The 18490-nt window shown below is 40.8% G+C and overlaps 1 protein-coding gene across 37 annotated transcripts in view; it reads left to right on the top strand.

Annotated features, from left to right (window-relative positions):
- Positions 1-276: 276 nt before the first annotated feature.
- TEAD1 (TEA domain transcription factor 1) overlaps positions 277-18490 on the top strand; it is a 173117-nt gene continuing 154903 nt past the window's right edge. For 7 of the 37 annotated variants that reach the window (XM_083599376.1, XM_083599401.1, XM_083599396.1 and 4 more), the window contains exon 1: positions 1909-2143. The gene's annotated coding sequence lies outside the window, so the exon portion shown is untranslated. Of the gene's footprint in view, positions 729-817; positions 949-1015; positions 2144-2684; positions 2833-18490 lie in introns of those variants that run through there. The other 30 variants (XM_083599374.1, XM_083599388.1, XM_083599380.1 and 27 more) reach the window with 19 other exon arrangements.

The following is an 18490-nucleotide window of genomic DNA, read 5'->3' on the forward strand; positions in this document are numbered from 1 at the left end:
CCGGCCACGCTCCGCCTTCCCGATTGTGCCTCGGCATGTGAGCAGAGGATCCCATTTCAGCGCCGCGCTCTTGCCCTCCGGCTGATGCTCAGGTGGCTCTCGGTGACCTCTTCCCCCCGCCCCTCCCCATGCGATCTGATCTCTCCCTCCCTCTCCCCCCAGAAACTCCTCCCCATCCCTCTCCGGCTTCCTCCTCCCCGGACTTTCCAATGAGGTCACCAGCTGCTCGGTGGCTCCTCCCCTCCGCCTCCCCGGGCTGTCGCGGCCCGTGGCTCCGCCTCCGCTGTCGAGAGTCCGCTCCTCGCGTTCATTTCATTCCTCTTCTCATTCCGAACATTCTTAGCATCGCTCGCGCCGCACAAGCCCGTTTCGAAAGCCCAGCCCGCCCTGCCCGCCACCGGTCTGGGGGCAGTCACGAAGCACTGGCAAGGGCTTGCAATAATCCCGCAAGCCAACAAGCTTGTAGAGCCCAAACACACACACACACACGCACACACACACACACATTGAGATTTCTCTCTCTTTTTCCAAATAACCACAACAATAATAATAGCAACAACAAGCAAAAAAAAAAAAAATTAAAAAAAATTACCTCCCCCCAAAAATTACCAAACAACACCAAGGCTTGGAAATTAAGCAAGCCAAGTCCCCAGGGGAAAGCTGGAAGAAGTTTGCAATTGAATTGCAAAAGGCTGGTGGTGTTTGCAAAGGTGGGGAGTGGAGTGGAGGTAAGTTTTGTGCGGGTCTGTGTCTGGCTGTTTGTTGGGGCGCGTGGGGGCTGGAGGGAGCAGGCGCTTCCCTGCAGATTTCGCGTTGCTTTGTGTGGCAAGGAGAGGAGCGGGGGGGTGGCTTGTCCTCTGTTATTTACTTGGGAGAATCATGCCGATCGTCCCTCTTTCGTTCCTTCACGACCCCCTCCTCCTCCTCCTCTCTTCTCAATCTCTGCAGGTGATCTGGGAAATGTGAGGGGGGTGGGGGGCAAAATAAAACGAAATCCGGAAAGTCGCCTCGGGAGGTGGAGGGAGTTGTTTCTGAGTGGAGTTTTGGCTGCTTTGGGGGGTTTTCAGGCAGAGCTGCAACAGGCGGCCGTTCCTCTCTCCCTCTCTCGCTCTGCTCCTTCTTGCTGTTGCTGCTTTCATTTAGTTGCCTGAGTCACTGCTTTTGCAGCCTGGGGCGCGCGCGCGCGCTCGCGCCCTCAAACACACACACTCACTCTTTCGCGCGCGCACACACAGACAAATCTTTGGCATTTTTCACATTTTTCGCCAAGAAGGAATAAGTTGGGAGCAGATCAGGCCTTGCAAAGTAAATTGATCCTATCCCTCGAGTTTCTCTCCCTAGTGCCGAGCTTTGGAAAAGTGGCTGGATCTGAGATTTGGCTGGCTTTTAAGAGCTTTGAGTTTTTGCTTTTTGCTTTTCTCTCTCCCGCCCCTTCTTCCCTTTTTAATTTCTTTTCCCTCTTAAAGATGAAAGAAGGAATGTTCTCTTTTGCTGCTTCTTTGCTTTCTCCAGAGCTGCTGCTGCTGCTGCTGCTGCCACTGCTGGTTAATTGCACATTCAAGTGGAAAATTTTCCCGAGTCAGCAGAAACATTGTATCCAAAAAAGACAAAGTCGCAGTTCCAACAAAACGCGGATATTGTCCCTGGAAAACTTCCTTTCGGTAGGAACCCTAGGATTATTTATTTCCCCTTAACCTTTTTAAAGGGATCTTGCACATCCCCTCTTTACACATTAATGGAGCTGCTTCCCAGAGGGCAGAAAGTAGTCTTTGTTCACAGAATTCACACTTTCAAAGAAAGGAAGTCCACTTAGTCTTGGTGGGAAATTAGTTTATCACAATCCAAAACAAAACACAAGAAGGCAGAGAGAGAGAGAGAGAGAGAGATACTGTGTTACTCCAACAGTAAAACTCAGATTCGAAGGGGTGTTGGGGTGGAAGGAAGCACACACAACCCTGGACTTGGTTTAATGGATTTATTTAATGCTCATTGGTGTCACTGTATAAAAATATTTATGAAACAATGAAATACCAGCCACCTGTGTTTCTCAGGAGAGTCGTTAAACGATTAGAAGCAAGTATCTGTTTTTGATTTGGGGAAATGAAAAGTGACCTCAATAAATGTTTCAAAAGTTAGCGAGCAGGTATGTTCTTTATTTTTTCATTGTAAATGGCTGCTAGTGATGTAAAATATGGAAATCTTCTAAAACATTTCCTAGATCACACTTCATTTGCACGGGGTGACTTTAAAATATTATACATGTCAATTCTGATTTAAGGTGGCCAATAAAAAAAAAGTAGCTCTGCTAAAACTCCTTATCAGGAGCACTTAGCATTTTATTCCCTTTGCTGATAAAAAAGGAAAGATAGCCCCCTTAGCTGTAGTTTTCTGAGATACATACATATAAGTATCAAGCGTGGTTTTTTAAAAAAATTAATGACTGCATTTTCTGAATTTAATATAGATTTTATATTGATGTGTAAATCTTATGGCAGCTTGAATTTGCTTAAAGGGAAGGATAATTATGTACAATGCAATGGGAACACAAATAGTAACTGGAGACATGCTCTTATATCATGCAACTTTTTTTGTTTTTTAATAAATCCTAAATTTGGAATGGCTGCCCTTGGGTACATAGTGTTTTGCCATCTCTATAAATAGTTGGCAAATACCACTGCAAGGACATTAGACTGTATTGATGGTGCATGCTAAGGAGATTTCAGATAATTCAGAGGGCAATGTTACATTGCCTTATTCCAGAGGCTGCCTCTATATATGCATGCGCCACATATTTTTCAAATGGAATGTTGGGAATTCATAACACTTCAAAAGGTGAACAGAAAGCTCTTCAGGCCTATCTGAATTTTAGAGCTGATTCAAGGGTATTATCTTTTTTATTTTAAGGAAATTCTGTTGGCAGTTAGACAAGCTTTCACAATTCTTTTTCTGTGCTGATTTGTTGACAATATAATTTATAGCTTGGAGGCACTAATTGCATTAAATATTTTAGATGCATCCAGGAAGATCAAATATCTGGTGTATTGATTAGCACCCTATTTTGACCATTGTAATGGCTTTTATGTTTTTCTTTATGCGGAATGACATTAAAGTATTAATGAGACAGTAGTGTACCTCATTGTTAAATTTGCCTAGTGTTCGCAAATAGTTTTAGATGCCTAGTGCTGCTGAAAATATGAAAAGTATGTTTGATACATGTTTTATGTGCCTTCGTTTTGTATGCAGTACCAAAACCTGGAATGCGTCCACTAAACTTATCACAAGGAGGAGACTCGAGTGAAATGTTGGTTTTATGTGGGCTTTTTAGTTGAATCGTATCTGCTTTTAGGGAAGTTTAGTAAACAGTGGAAAAGAACAGTCCTAGCACAAGCGAGATCTGGGTCCTTAGTGAATTCCAGCTGGAAGGGTTTTGGTGTTTGAAGAATGTATGTGTGACTGGAAAGCTACTTTAATACTTTGAAAGTCGATTTCTTTCTCTCTCTTGCTTGGATGATGATCTAGGTCTAGGAAGCAATCTAGGCTTTTTGTGGTGCTTTCCCTTGATAATGAAAGTTAAGCTCAGCTATTTTGAAGGCAGAAAGTCCCAAACTGTAGAAGATGTAATTCCAGAGATCAGCAACCCTACTTTAAAAATTCTCAGGCTTCAACACAGCAAAAGGGTACAATCGATATCCCAGTTATTCAATAACAGTGAAGTGTTAAATGTGACTGCTTAAGTGTATAGGAGGGCCAGAATGCAAAGACCTCTTATGATGAGATCCTTGAAGGGTAAAAGTACCCTTTTTGTTTTGTAGCAAAATGTAGTTGTGAATCCATACCCTTTAGCAGTAAGATGGCTGTGTAGTCTGTACTTACTGTGAAAAAACCTGATTTGGGGCTCATTTCCATAATTCAGAGTTTTGCTTGGATTGTGTGTGACAGTAAGGAATAATCTCTTAAACTGTGTATTTCCCCCCCTCCCCAAAACACATACAAGATGCAGCATATGTGCTCACACTTTAAACCAGTGATCTTTCTAATATAATAATGCATTTTTTATTGCACTTGAAATAGTAGAACTTGCTGCCTAGTTTCCTAAAGCTACTTCATTAGTTCAGGATTTAAAGATTTGTTGCATCAGGGCGCTCGTGTTAAAATGGTATGTGCATGCGTAGTCATGTGATCAAAACTTTGCTGATTTAATACTTAATATGTTTATGTACATGAGATTGTTTTATACTGTGGTTTGTCGGAAAATGATATAACAGAAGAACGTAGTTTACATCGTTATTTTAACTAAAATATTTCCCTAAATATGTAATTGAAGTGTAAGCAATGCTTATATATTATCACCTGGTTATGCAACTTGGAAAACATTACACTGTCCATAAAGTACTACAAGGCACAAATCTGAACAGAAATTATTTCCTAGATTTTGTAGGTCCATTGATTTATAAAGAGATTTATGGCACTGTTACAGGAACAGCAAAGGGGGGGGGATGTTTCTTAAAGGGACACACACAGCAGATAAAGTCTCTTGGGCTTTTATTGGCATGTGTGTGTTGTTACAGATACAGTACTCAGTTATGCATTGAAACTGAATTATTGCTATTTACTATTTTGGAATGAAACCTTCTATGTGAGAGAGAATCTGAAAGTTTGGGTCTTGTATTGCTAGACTTGAAAACTCTTACTGGACTTGATACTTGGGAGTAGGTTGCATTCCAAACTCCACTTACCTGAGAGTAAGCCCCATCAAATTCAATAGGACTTACTTGTGAGTAGACATGGCTAGCATTGGGCAGTAAATGAGGTAACTAGGGAAAGGCATTAGCAGTGCCTTGTATGTTGATTTCTGTTTAAACTAACACTGTATACTGTGAAAATCACTAGCTGTGTTATGTTTAGAAATGTGACAATTGCACTACCGACAAAAGCATTAATGGTGCTAGTCCTTACTGAATCCTCATCTTTAGATATCAAGATCTCAATCCTGCTCTGGATCTGCAGGTCCTCCCATCCACGTAAAAAGTCTCATCTTTCCTGTTCACTGTGGTCCAGAGAGCATCACAACTCAAATGGAGTTGTGTATTCAGATGTATGTGTGCATTAAGGAAATGTGCTTCTGTATGTGGAATCTCTATTTGATAGTGGGCAAAAGTATTAATAAATACTTTTAACAGCACCTTTTTTCATGAAGCTCCCTTGAGAGTCTTTCTTTTCTATTTTCTCCTGCCAATGCTTGGGGCAGACAAGGCGGAAGAGCAGTAAAATAACAACTAACTACTACTACTATTATTATTAGATTGTTGTATAACATGTCGTATGACGTACAGAGTCATCAGTTTCCAGAGTAGTCTCATTCTTGTGCTTTTATGATTGTGGAGTTCATAATCTGGGATTATAATGAGTGCAACTTCCTGTGTTTTCGTGGCCCATACACACTCTGAGGCCCTTGAGCTTCTCTAGCTGTGTATAATATCCCTACATGGATTGTGTAACATCCATAGCTTGTGATGCTGGACTGATGTAACCATTTGTGAAGCCTCATCCTGACACTGATTTGCAAATGCTGCAGGATTTAGGATAGGGCTACTAGAAACTCCTTTTTTATTTTTAAACTTATATCCCACCTACTTCGGGTGAACCCAAGGTCAGAAAGCAAACACAGTATTTAAAATATAAAACAAGCCAAACATTAAATCTCTCAATAAAATTTTATAATGCTGTTTGGAGTCTGAAGACTTAAAAGAGAGGAATATCTGGCCGTAGTGGTGTCATTAAATCCTCTTAATTTTGGTGGGAGAATTTAAGATTTCAGTTTTATATATAAAAATAGTAATCCTAGGTGTTAGAACAGGTCTACTTTTGAAGGTTTACTGTCCCAAAGCTTAATGGCAAAAAAAGGCTTTAGGATCACAGACATACCGGTACTTTATGGTGCATTTTATTGGTTGTTGTACCTTTTTTTTTTTGGAAATTTTTGCATGCTGAGAGGATTTTTTTAAAAAAAAGCACCCTCCATATTGTAAGAGGGTACTTCCCTACTTTATAGCTTGAGATGATTGAGCAGAAAGTTATTTGTTTAAATAGTTTCATTAAACACATGGTGTGTTACACGGTTTAGCACAAGTAAAAAAAAGCCAGACCTCTGCTCCCAGGCACTTACAGTAGTGGGGGATACCACAGAGAGAAGGACAAAAATAATAACAGGGGATAAATATGGTCAACTGCAGCTATGTGTACTTAAGGTATTTTTAAAAATCAACAGAAGAAGGGGCCTAAGTGGCAAGGAAAAAACTTTTTGGAGAAGGTGGGTTTGAGGAACAATTTCAAGCGGGGAGGGAAGAGAAGTGACTTGTGACAAACCAAATCTTCAGCATTCCCTTAAAATGATGGCAATATTTGCTTAAAGGCGGCCAAATGAAATCAGTAACATCTGTTACTATTCTTTTATTTCCTTGCCTTTTTCTTCTTTGCTTCTTTTGACAATGTGAGTGTTGTTTCTACGCCCTGTTTTACTGATCCAAGTTGCCTCCATAGAGTTCTAGCTTTCCCCATGTCTTTGATTTGTTCTAGCCATTGATACACAACTGCCTGATGGGTTTCCAAACTGATGCATAATTTTTGAGAGGAAAAAGCTGGTATCTCAAAAGTGCTATCGGGAGCAAAAGTTAAACATGGTTTTTAAAGCAATTACAATGCCATTGCTTGGGAATCTAAAACGATAATGGATGCTATTACTTTTATTGGGACATAAACTGAAAACTGCTGCTAATTATGGGAAATGTTAATTATGTGAGAACATATTGAACTTATATTCTGTGCAGCAAGATTTTTTTCTTCCAAAGTATGCATCAATTGCACTGCCTTTTTTATGTACATAGTCTTCTAATTATCATAATTCAGTGCAGTACTGTTTTTTTGGAAGGAGTTCAAGGTGCATTCTCAACTTAACATGAAAGGAATCCTAAAAGATAACCCAAAAATGTTATACTGTATATATTCAGTTCTATAGGAAAATACATTTTCAGATTTTATGTTTTTGACTTTTCATATTGCTACAGAGAGATCTATTAATTTATCTGTATTTGACTGTGTTGGGGTGTACTTCTCTCTTTCACGCCCCCCCCCCCGGTACATTGCACTTAGTTTATTAGATTTCATTGTGAAAAAAATAACACAAAATCCAGATAATAACATTCAGTTAAACACCATGGGCCACTATTCTGGATATTAATATGTGTTTTGTCAATGTTTTTGAGATGCTTTTAGGAAAAACATAAGAGGGAACAGAAATAATTGCACCATGAAAAAGGATCTGTATGATTCTGCAATGTAAACCAGATGTGAATCTGTCAGTTTTATAAAAGCCCAACTGTAAATCATTCTTATCTATCACTATTCACACCTTGCCTTTATGGCATTAGACAGGGTTGTAAATTCCAATTCAGCCTAGTGTTCCAAAGTTCTTGCACAAGAGGATAATAACTTCCATTTTGTTTAAACTTAAACAAACTGTTCACAGGATTTGTCTGTATTGTACAGAATCAAAGCATTAAGTTGGTTAATGTATTGGATTTCATGCTTAAAAGTGAAAAGTCATTTTTTTAAAAAAATAATCATGCATTTTCATTCTTCGCTACAGTGCACACTCACATTGCTGAAATGCAAAGAAACCCCCAGTGAAACAAAATGACTTCATTTGAGCCAGCACTTAAGAGCAGAATTCACTTCCACAGTGCTGAAATAAAAGAAGCCAAGTGTTTTAAATAGCCACTCCCCTAGGCCAGAGTGTTTTGAGAGAAGCTCATTGTCTAGCTTTGAGCTCTAGCAGTTTGTCTGCCTCTGTTAACTCTCCTAAACCAGACAGCTCGATTTCTAAAGTTGACATCTGGTTTACTCTTTGTTCACCTGTTTTTTTTTTATTAATGCAAATAGACATGCACGCCATTGCCCCAGAGCTCTTGGGGGGAGGGAATGCTGTTGACAGTTTGTCAAATAGTGCTTCCAGTAGAAGTCTGCAGTAGCCTATTGTTATGCTAGCAACAGGCAACAGAAGTTGTGGCACCATATGGCTAGTATATGCTTCAGATAAGCTATCTGCTAGTTTAGCTTATCGAGAGCATTTTGATATGCTTCGTGTTTGAGTCACCAGCAGCTACAGGCTCCACTCATTCAGGTGTCCAATATTCCTTTAGCCAGTTATCCTTTCAGTGGAATCTCTCTCCCCCAATCCCCTTTTTTGCATGTTGCATATTACAAATATCTTGCAGCATAACTGTTTGCAAACTTTCTAGCCCTTTCGTTTTTATCGCAGAATCTCGCTGGTCTCTCCCGTCTACAGGCAAGTGGTCATGAAAATAAGAAATAGAAACTGTGGATTAGTTGTAAAGCTCAAAGAACACAGGGCATGGTCCAAAGCATTCTGGAATTCTTTCTGAATTTTTTGCAGTCCTTGAATTCTTTTGACTCTCATGACAGTGATGTGGTTTGCCTCAAGCCTTCATCCTTCTGGTGTTAGTGAGTGGATCGTATTCTTCAAAAACAATTCTGAAGTAAACATTTTGAAGGGTGCATCAATGTATCAAAGAGCAGGGTTTCACACCAATGGTCCATCAGCTTCGTTAAGGCAGTCTGCGAAATGTCTGTGGATTTGTAGCTGAAGTTGGGTGATGAATGGCAACATTCATATTGATTTTTAATTGTATATTTATTGATTCTTTTATTTCTTTTATTGTGTTGCAATTTGAATTATATGGGATACAATAAAATACAAGAAGTAAGAAATAAAAGAACCAATAAAATACAATTAAATGTCATGCAGCCTCTAGCATAGGATATTCCAGTTCCTGCAACAGGTAGGAAAGTCGTAAGTGGTCAGCCAAGACTGTCAGCAGTTTTCAGGTGGTTCATGGGAAAAGAAACTGTTTGGGTACCACTATTCTAGAGTGTAGCTTAGGTGCTAAACTGTCATATGGCTACCTACCAAACTTGGGAGTCGGATTTAAAACCTGTGATGCTTTCTCTCTGTCCAGCTTCATAATTTCTAAATGTTTGGTCATGATTTGCATTTGTAGTTTACTTTGCGTCTGTGGAAAGCATAATTTTTAAAAGCCCCTTTCACCTGAAAGTATGAAGATGCTGAGAGAGGTTTGCATCTGAGACATGTTGTGGCATGAGCTCCAGTGGTTTGCTTAGAGGCGGCCAGGCAGGGAGCGTCTTTTCAGTGGCACTGCCTCCCCTCAGAACTGAGGCAGCTTCCTACATTTATGTATGCTGAAAATACATGGCTCTGAGGCCTTTTTGGCAGTGGCGCCCTCCCTGTGGAACTCCTCCCTCCAGATGTCAAGGAAACAAACAACGATCTGATTTTTAGAAGACATCAGAAGGCAGCCCTGTTTAGGGAAGTTTTTAAGAATTGTTGTTTTTATTATGTTTTTAGGTATCTTGTAAGCTGCCCAGAGTGGCTGGGGAAACCCAGCCAGATGGGCAGGATCATCATCATCTTCATCATCATTATTTCTGGCCTTTATTTCCAGTTGGTTTCTTTTAACTATCTGCCTTTGACCCTAGCGGCTATTATTTTATTCTGAATTGGTTATGTTGTTGTGCTTCTGTTTTTTTGTAGAGCACCTTGTTGTGTATGAAAGGTGGTATAGAAATATCTCAGTAAATAAAATATTTATTTAGGGCTGGCAAAGGAAGTTGCCCACTGCATAGGTCTGCAGCCTAAACAAACAGGCTAAATCAAATCAATGGGATGAATGCGATCTTCAAAAAATTCTGGAAAAAGAATATTTGCATCATCTTATTTATTGATTCAGGGTTCAAATATGATTAATGCACTGTAAGAAAATCTAATACATCTTATCCTTAATTTTACCTTAATCTTATTTGATTTGGGTCTTTCAAAGAATACAGTAAATTCTCAGCAGACCCAGAATGTGGTAGAAGCCCCACCATTGCCTATTCTGTATTGTGTAGCAGAAAATATCAGTTGTAATAGTCTTTCATTCACATTCATTAAATGGCCTTGGGATAGAATCCTTCTATGTTGCCCTCTGACCCTGCGAAACATTCATTGCCTCAGGGCGCCTTTCCCTTGGCCCCTTCATCCCAACACCATTCTTGTTTAAAGTTATATACCCTCTTCTGTTTTCTTTGCTAAGCTTGTCTTATTCTACATGCTTGAGGGTATCTCTCTAAGCAGTGCCCTTGTTTAGTGCCACCATATTCTTTCTTTTCAGACCACCTTAACCACTGATTTCAAGTCCCAACATTTCTTCAGTATGCTTCACAGTGTTGACGATGACCAGGGCAGATTGGCAGTATTTTTGTTTAAGGATATGCACTAGGTCTCTGCCAGCTTAGGTCTCATTTTCTGAATAGTTTTAGCATATCTTGTGTATTCAATGAATTGGAGGAAACTGGGTCAGCTGCAGGCATGGTGTGTGCATGTGGCCATGGAAGAGTCTTATCTTCCCGAAAAAGCAACAAGCATTTTATAACTAATTTTGGACTGTTATTTTAACTGAGAATAATTTTGGGGCTGGCAGTGTTAGAAAGCATTTTAGAATGTTGGTGAGAAATATATTTTGTTTGGTCGTGATCGCTTTTAGGAATGCTCTTTGCTTTTGTTTTTCCATCCTGAAAGTAGTTGGAAGGATAATTTCTATGTGCCACTTGTATATTGACATCTCTTACTTTGCTGTTTTTGATCAGGTGGAGCTAAGGGGTTTCAACATGGATTAGATGGCGGTATCAGGAGCAAGAGTTTGGATTTAGGCACTAGGGATGTTTTGGGACAAGGGAGGTCTGTACAGAAGGCATAGGCTCCACTTGAACAAGAAATGGAAACATGCTGCTGGTACTTACTGTCAAAAAGGTGACAGAACAGTTCAGCTGGGAACACTAGCTGGAGTTGTGTGTGTGTGTGCACATGTTCGTGAGAGAGATGTATAATGCAGATGTATAATGTGTAATGTGCAGAAAGTGGCTAGAGACAGTTTTCATTTTCTCATACTGGTACCTAAGGTCATCTAGTGATAACCAAAGGGTGAGAGATTGAGGATAGACAAAACAGAACTTTATTGAACTCAAATTTGCTCTACATTGCTTCTTGATGTAGCAATGGCCACCAACCAGGATGACTTTAAAAAGGGGATTAGACAGATCCATGGAGGATAAGGATCCCAATGGCTACTAGTCATGATGATTGTATAGTATCTCCATGTCCCGAGTCAACATTCTCAAAGATAAGTCACCTGAAAGCAACAGAGGAAGATGGATTTTAGCCCTGTGTCCTGATTTTAAGCTTCTGATGATCATCTGCACATCCTGGTAAACAGCATGCAAATTAACCTAAGCATTTGGTCTCATAAAGCAGGACACTTCTTATAGTCCTGAAAAATACTTGGATTATTTTCAGTAACTTTGCCCCTCCTTCAGCTACTGACCCTTTTCATTCTTTCAGAATATACATGAACAGTCCAGCCCTAGTCTCTTTGATATCAGCAAGCCTTCCTTCCTAGCCTGTGTGTAGCATATAGACTTTCAGTCTTCTGTACAGCAAAAACATATTCACCAATACTATCTAGCACTGAAAGGACCTTACCTGGGGATAGAGGTGTGCCTGGTCATAAAGATTGGGAGTGTCACAGTTGCTTCATGCTGGGATGTGTGCAGGTTGTCCAGTTGAGAGATTGTGGCAGACAAAGAATGGAATCGAGGTTTTGTATAGCCTGGGGAAATGCAACGCTGGATCTTGCAGACCTTGGCTTCCCAATTAAGAGGTAGCCTGCAGTCGCCATTCCTTCTCCAGAGCAATTTTTCAATTCCTTGTCAGCCTTGACCCTGCAGAATATGCGATGCTTGTGAGCCACACCTCCAAATACTGGTGTGCCCAACCCCACCAGCCACATTTTCAGCAGACGTATGTAGGGGCTTTACACACGCACATCTGTATGTGTGTAGAAGACAGAACATGCTTCTGCTGAACATGTGGCAATTCAATGTTGAGCATTGGGTGTTCAGGGAAAGTAGAAAATGGGATCAATGCAGTGGTAGCCTCTCACGTTAATGGAGCTCATGAAAGTGTTATTTTAGACAGCCTCATTTCCATCAGTGCCTCCAGGTTTTGGAAGATCCTTTGGCAAGACAACCTCCACAGGCTCCTTTCCCTCAAAGAGTTGATCTACTTATTGCATAAGGTCCAGGGGGCTCTTCTCAGTTTGCCCCAGTGAGATGTGGGTCTTTGGCAGATGCCTGGCAATATTGTATTATCAACCACATTTCTTGCTAACTGGGGCTTCCATCTTCTGAATTTGAAACTTTAAATTTGAAGTAGGTCTGAAGCCCTGGTTCAGAGGTAATCAGTTAGCATGACCATAGTTAACACCAGTGCAGGGGTAACTAATGAGGATAGTAATATCTACTGTGGAAGAGAATGAAGGAGTACATATTCTGGGGGAAGCCTATCAATTTTTGAACAAGGTTTGTAGGAAAGCAGCATTCCATCTTGCCCTTGGGTGGCAAATCCTAGCAGCCACGCAGAGGGTCTAGCTCAAACTGCCCTCCTACTGAAAGGAACTGACTACCACAGTATCTACCACTGTTTGGCAGATGTTTTAGAACTGTATGTATGGAAAACCTTCCATAAAGTACAAGCATTTCCCATTCTAAATGAGGCCTTAATAGCCGGCAAAGTATTATCATGATATGTGATAGGTCTGGAATATTAAGTAATACTCTGGCCTGTGAGATTTTTGGAGCAGACCAAAAGAAAAAGGGGGAAAAAAACCTTTAAAAAAGGTATCAGCCTGCTTTTAATGGTTCTTCTGTACTGAGGCAAAGTACAGTATTGTAGGCTATTTATTTCTAGGCATGAAGTGCAGGGTGAAGAGCCTTCAATTCAGCTAGCTAGGCCTGTGTGCCCTGAGGTAAACTCTATTTCACAAAGGGAATTTTGATTATGGTCTGCTGCTCTGTAGCACAGTGGAGGCTTCAAGAGGCAAGTGGTAAATGCTACCAAAGAAAAAGCTGGATTGGAGCCACTGACGTCATCTAAGTAAATCTGCTGTAGGACTAAAGCCATAAAATGACTGCCAGCCACAGAGTGCACTTTGGCCTTTTCTTGTCAACTGTTTTACTTTTTTTTTAAAAGCATGCTACACTTTTTTTGTTTCTTTTTAAACACGCTGGTAAAACACGCATCCTAAAATCACGGGGCCTCCCACAACGGTTTTCCTTTTCCAGAGTTACTGTACTGTGGCATCTGAGCCTCCTTTTCAGAAATGGGAGGGGGGGGGCTAGCCAGTATTTTTCCACAGATGAAAACTCATTTTTCCTTCTCAAACGTCGGCTTAGGTAGGCAGCCTGCAGTTTAGGTTACTTTATATACCCTTCCCCCACAACCAAAACATTTCAGACCTACAAAGTGGTGGCTAGTTATGAATTCCGTATTTGCGCTTGGAAACGTCTCTGCTTTCAAGAGTACAAGTTCCTGTACTCAGGCAGGTACTGTGTGTGCCAGCTTCTGCTTTCATGCTGATCAGCCGTGGAAATGGAACTTCTCCTAGTTGGTTTCCACTAGCTCAGCCCCCATTAGTTACATGAATCTTGTGGATTGGTAAGAGCAATACACTAGTGGATTTTGTTGATTAAAAATATGGATATCTGTTTCTAAGAGCACAATAGCATATCCTACCTGTCATTTGTTTCTTGTAAGTCAGGATAGGTCTTGTCTTAGAAGCTTCCCCCCCCCTCTCCTTTTTATGCTTTAAAAGCCTTTTAGAATACAAAGGGAAATAAAACATTTTAAAAAGAAGTTGAAAGTGATGATGAGTTGTAATGTTTGGGGTCTCTTCCTCCCCCAGCCATAATACAGATTTGTTCTGCTTTAAGCCAGAAATTAAACCTCATCTAGGCTGGTTGTCAAGTTTTTTTAGTCTTGTGATTAGGCACATATTAAAATCAGTATCTTATCCATGAATCATTAGATGACTCAGTTCCTGAAACCACTACAAGCTTCTCAGTTCTTGGCTACATCCATAAGCAGGAAATCCAGACTTGAATAACTTCCTTTCCTAGTGCTGGCTATAACAGCGTTAGTGGTTAGTGTATGGTGCTTTTGTAAGCAATAGGAAGATGTACATCTGAGGAACAAAGGCACTTGACTCAATTTGCTGAAGCTGTTTATAATCTGTGGTCTTGATTTTGGATGTCTGGATACCTTGGCATATGCAAGAGTGAATCAGAGCTGCTATCTGGATTTTTCAACCGTAAACATTCAGGATGTAAAAATGAGTGACATGACATTCATGAACTCATGAACGTACTTGCAGCTTTTCCCAAAACTGCTACATTCAGCCCCCCCCCCTTTGGTTTTTCCTTTTAATTAAAAAAAAATTGGCAGCAAAGATACAGAAGTCAAGAATAGTGGCTGGAGAGAAGAGAGAAACCTTGGAAGAAGTAAAACAAAAGAAGTCATATTCTGCTTCCTCAACAACATTCCTGGCTTGTCTCTTGCAATGAAAGCTGATTGGTTCTAATAACCAAGGCCATTCTGACTACATAACCTATTTCTGAATGTGAACCACAGTGTAGCGTATAGTGTTCAGTTTTAATTTTTACTGTTTAAATGGATGTTATTCAGCTGTGTTCATTATGTAAAGTCAAAATTAGCCCTGATTTTAATCCCTTGCACTGTCTGCAAAACGTACTTCTCTGATAGTATTGATTTAAACAGAAACAACAACCAAAAAAGCAATTAGCTTTCCCATTCTTTTTGCTGCTATTCCTATCTAACCTGAACATTTCTGTGCCAAAACAAATATGGCAGTATAATGGCTTTGAGATTGATTAGGGACCACACTTTGGCACCGTGCTTTGTGTATCGGCCTGATAGTTACCATAGAGAAATCTTAAAACAATGCACCGATTTGGAAATAGTTAAACTGCTGAAAATCTATGGTGCTCTAAAGCAGAGGTGGCTAACCTGTGGCTGTCCAGATGCTTCTGGACTCAATCTCCATCACTCCCAGCCAGCATGTCCAGTGATGGAGGAGGATGGAAAGAGGTGCTCTGAAACAGGTAAGAGGTAATAATAGCAAAGACTGGAAGTAGAGGCAAAATATGGCCACCTGTGAGTGATAAAGCTGCAAGGTACATCTGCTAGGCATCACATTGGCTACTCCTGGTCTAAAGGCAGTAGGCTATTTTTAATATTATTTCCTTATTGGAGAAGTTATGCCCCACCTTTCAAATTTTGAAATGGAAACTCTCACTGTGGATGTAGACTTATTTCTTTGGGGTAGTGGTGGTTTTTGTAGCTACTTGAGCGAAGCATTCTTCCAACGTTAATTCAGAGAAAAATGCACATGCCCCAAAGAGAAAAATGCACATGCCCCAAAGTCAAATGTTGCATTAGAACTTGAAGGAGCAGCCACTGTTTTGTCACAGTTCTAATGAGACTTGTGTTGAACAATAAAATGTATAATCAAATAATATACAAATAACTCTGTTTCAGGTGCCATAAAGGATCATGTTATCCTGAAGATGCTTAATGAAAGATACTTAAAGTTAAAAAATTCAGAACTGTATTGTTGTTGAACCTAACCTATCTCCAGTTCTTTGCTTGCTGTAATTTGAGTCCTGTGCAATTTTGAATTGATAAATCTGGGACTTGGATTTCCTAGCTGTTTGAACAAAATATCCTAAATCTGACTTAAAAGCAGTGCAGTTCAGTGTTAGACCAAGAAGCAACTTATCACTATAATGTGGATTTTCAGGTAGGAATTAGAGGCCTGCGGCAGCAAATTATTCACTCCAGTCAGTGGCTAGTGATTGATTCATTAATTAGAATCAATTTAAATGGATTTGCAAGGCTCCTATAACAGCTTTTCTTATTAACAGCATCAAAGCAGTAAGGTGTTCAAATACGTTACCTTAAACAAAATATAACCAATCTATAAGAGTTGTTTACTTATATTTGCATAAGCAGATCCTTCCTGTTACACACACATTTTATTTTTTGTGAGTCTCCCCCCACCACCAAATATAGTCCTTTAATTTCTGTATGAATACACGTGTTTCACTCATGGAATTTTTTGAGATATTCTGAACCTACAGGAATTCTGTTTTAAGCCCTGTTCCTTGCCCAATGAGCATGGGACATCTTTTCCTGGTGGCACTGTGGACCATAGATTACAGCAAAATCCTGGGCAAGGCTTTGCCCAATATCTTCTCTGTGTGATGGGCTCACAGGAAAAAGCTGTCCCATGAGCCCTTGCTGAAGAGGGGAGGGGGAAGCCTATATAAGACTGCTTAACCTGGAGCTTACAGCCATTTTGCTCTGAGAGGTTAGAGCCTTCACTGAGCAATTTTGGCTCACTGGTTGACAGGGATGGAAAGGAATTTTTGTCTCTCAACCCGATTGTCCCTTGGTTGGGGTTTTTCCGCCTTTCTCTCAGTGAAATTATGGCTTTCCTTTGTTACGCAGAAGAACATTGTATGAGGGCAGTAATGGCACTGGTCAGGATCAACATAGCATATGGGGGGCTCCATAAGGGGCCTGTGAGGAGAATTGACCACGGCAAACCCAAGCGTGGGTTCGGTATCTGCCTGGTTGGAATCTGCACCCTGGTCTCCCTGTGAGACCTTGCTTGCTTGGCTTTGCACCACAGCAAGGTTCAGCACTGGCCGACTCCCATGGAACAGGTTTGGAGCGATCCAAACTCAACTGATCCTGGGACCCAATGTCACGCCAACCCTTGCCATGCCTACTGCTGGCCTGATTTTATCCCATCACCGCTGTGCAGTCTGGTTATTTTGCTGCTCTCATGGGTCACATAATGCTCCTGCCTGGGCAAAAATTACATGCACTCTTTTGAAAGGTGGTCTCAGTAGGGTTGGGCTGACGTATACCCTCATTGAAGTTATACAGTAGTGTTGAGACTGTACCGCTCCAAAGTAGGGAGTAGCTCTCATTTTTCTACTATTGTTTCCTCTTCTCCAAAACACTCTTAACACAGAAAACCAGAATAGTGATGACAAGGATTATATATTTTCTTCTTAACATGCTTGGTTTTTTTGTGAGATCAAAGCACTCACAATAGCTCACTCAAGCCTGAATTCTGAAGTGGTAACGTCCTAGGATAGCCATACCTGTAGCTACTGTAAATATGCAGATAAGCTCTAAGGGCCAGTGATAGCAGCGAGTGGATTTTAAATGCAGGCATTTAGTGCTACTTAAATAAATATATTGAAAAAACTGTCTATCACAGAATTAGATGCACATCAACTTCAGTGAGCACAGAGGTTATGGCTTTAATATTAAATACCCATAATAATAGTCATGAATGGAGGAGGAAAGATTAAAAACTGAAAGTGGAGTAGATTGATTATAATGGCTCTTCTGTGATTTTTGATAAGCAGAAACTGAGATGTGTTACTTCTTTCTGCTTTCTTTGGCGATCACTCTTAGCTGAGTAAGACTGTCTTCCATAAACACGGTTTTAACAATGAGTCCATAAGTGACTGTGGAGGTCAATTCTGGATCCACACGTCCTTCCACAGTGAGGACATTGGTTCCTGGGTGGGAGTTGATCATGGTGTGGATTTGCCAAGCGTGCCTTCCTCTTAGCACGTTTCTCCCTTGCGTTCTGAGTTCAAGTGTCTTCAAAGTCCATGACACCTTTGGTAAAGGCTGTTCTCCAACTGGAACGCTTGCAGGCCAGTGTTTCCCAGCTGTCGGTGTTTATACTACATTTTTTTAGATTTGCCTTGAGACAATCTTTAAACCTCTTTTGTTGACCACCAGCATTACGCTTTCCATTTTTAAGTTCGGCTTTGGAAGACGATCATCAGGCATCCACACAACATGACCAATTGATGTTGAAAAATCATTGCTTCAACTCTGGTGATCTTTGCTTCATCCAGTACACTGATATTAGTTCGCCTGTCTTCCCAAGTGATGTGTAAAATTTTTCAGAGACACCGTTGATGGAATCTTTCGAGAAGTTGGAGATGGCGTTTGTAATGTCAAGTCCTCCTTTCTAGATCTCTGCGGTTTTACTACTGCCTCCTTCAAGCAGGCAGGGACCATCCCTGCTTGCACGGAGGCATTAATCACCTCCCTGGCCCAACCAGCTGTCCCCTTCCTCCTAGTTTTCATCAAGAAGAAGAAGAGTTTGGATTTGATATCCCGCCTTTCACTCCCTTTTTTAAGGAGTCTCAAAGCGGCTAACATTCTCCTTTCCCTTCCTCCCCCACAACAAACACTCTGTGAGGTGAGTGGGGCTGAGAGACTTCAGAGAAGTGTGACTGGCCCAAGGTCACCCAGCAGCTGCATGTGGAGGAGCGGAGACGCGAACCCGGTTCCCCAGATTAGGAGTCTACTGCTCTTAACCACTACACCACACTGGCTCCAGGAGGGGCAAGGATCCGGTGCCCAGGTGGTCACCTTCACAAATCCAAGCACCTTGTTTACATC

The sequence above is a fragment of the Podarcis filfolensis genome (assembly GCF_964270895.1).
Source record: "Podarcis filfolensis genome assembly, chromosome: 1".
Lineage (NCBI taxonomy): Eukaryota > Metazoa > Chordata > Lepidosauria > Squamata > Lacertidae > Podarcis > Podarcis filfolensis.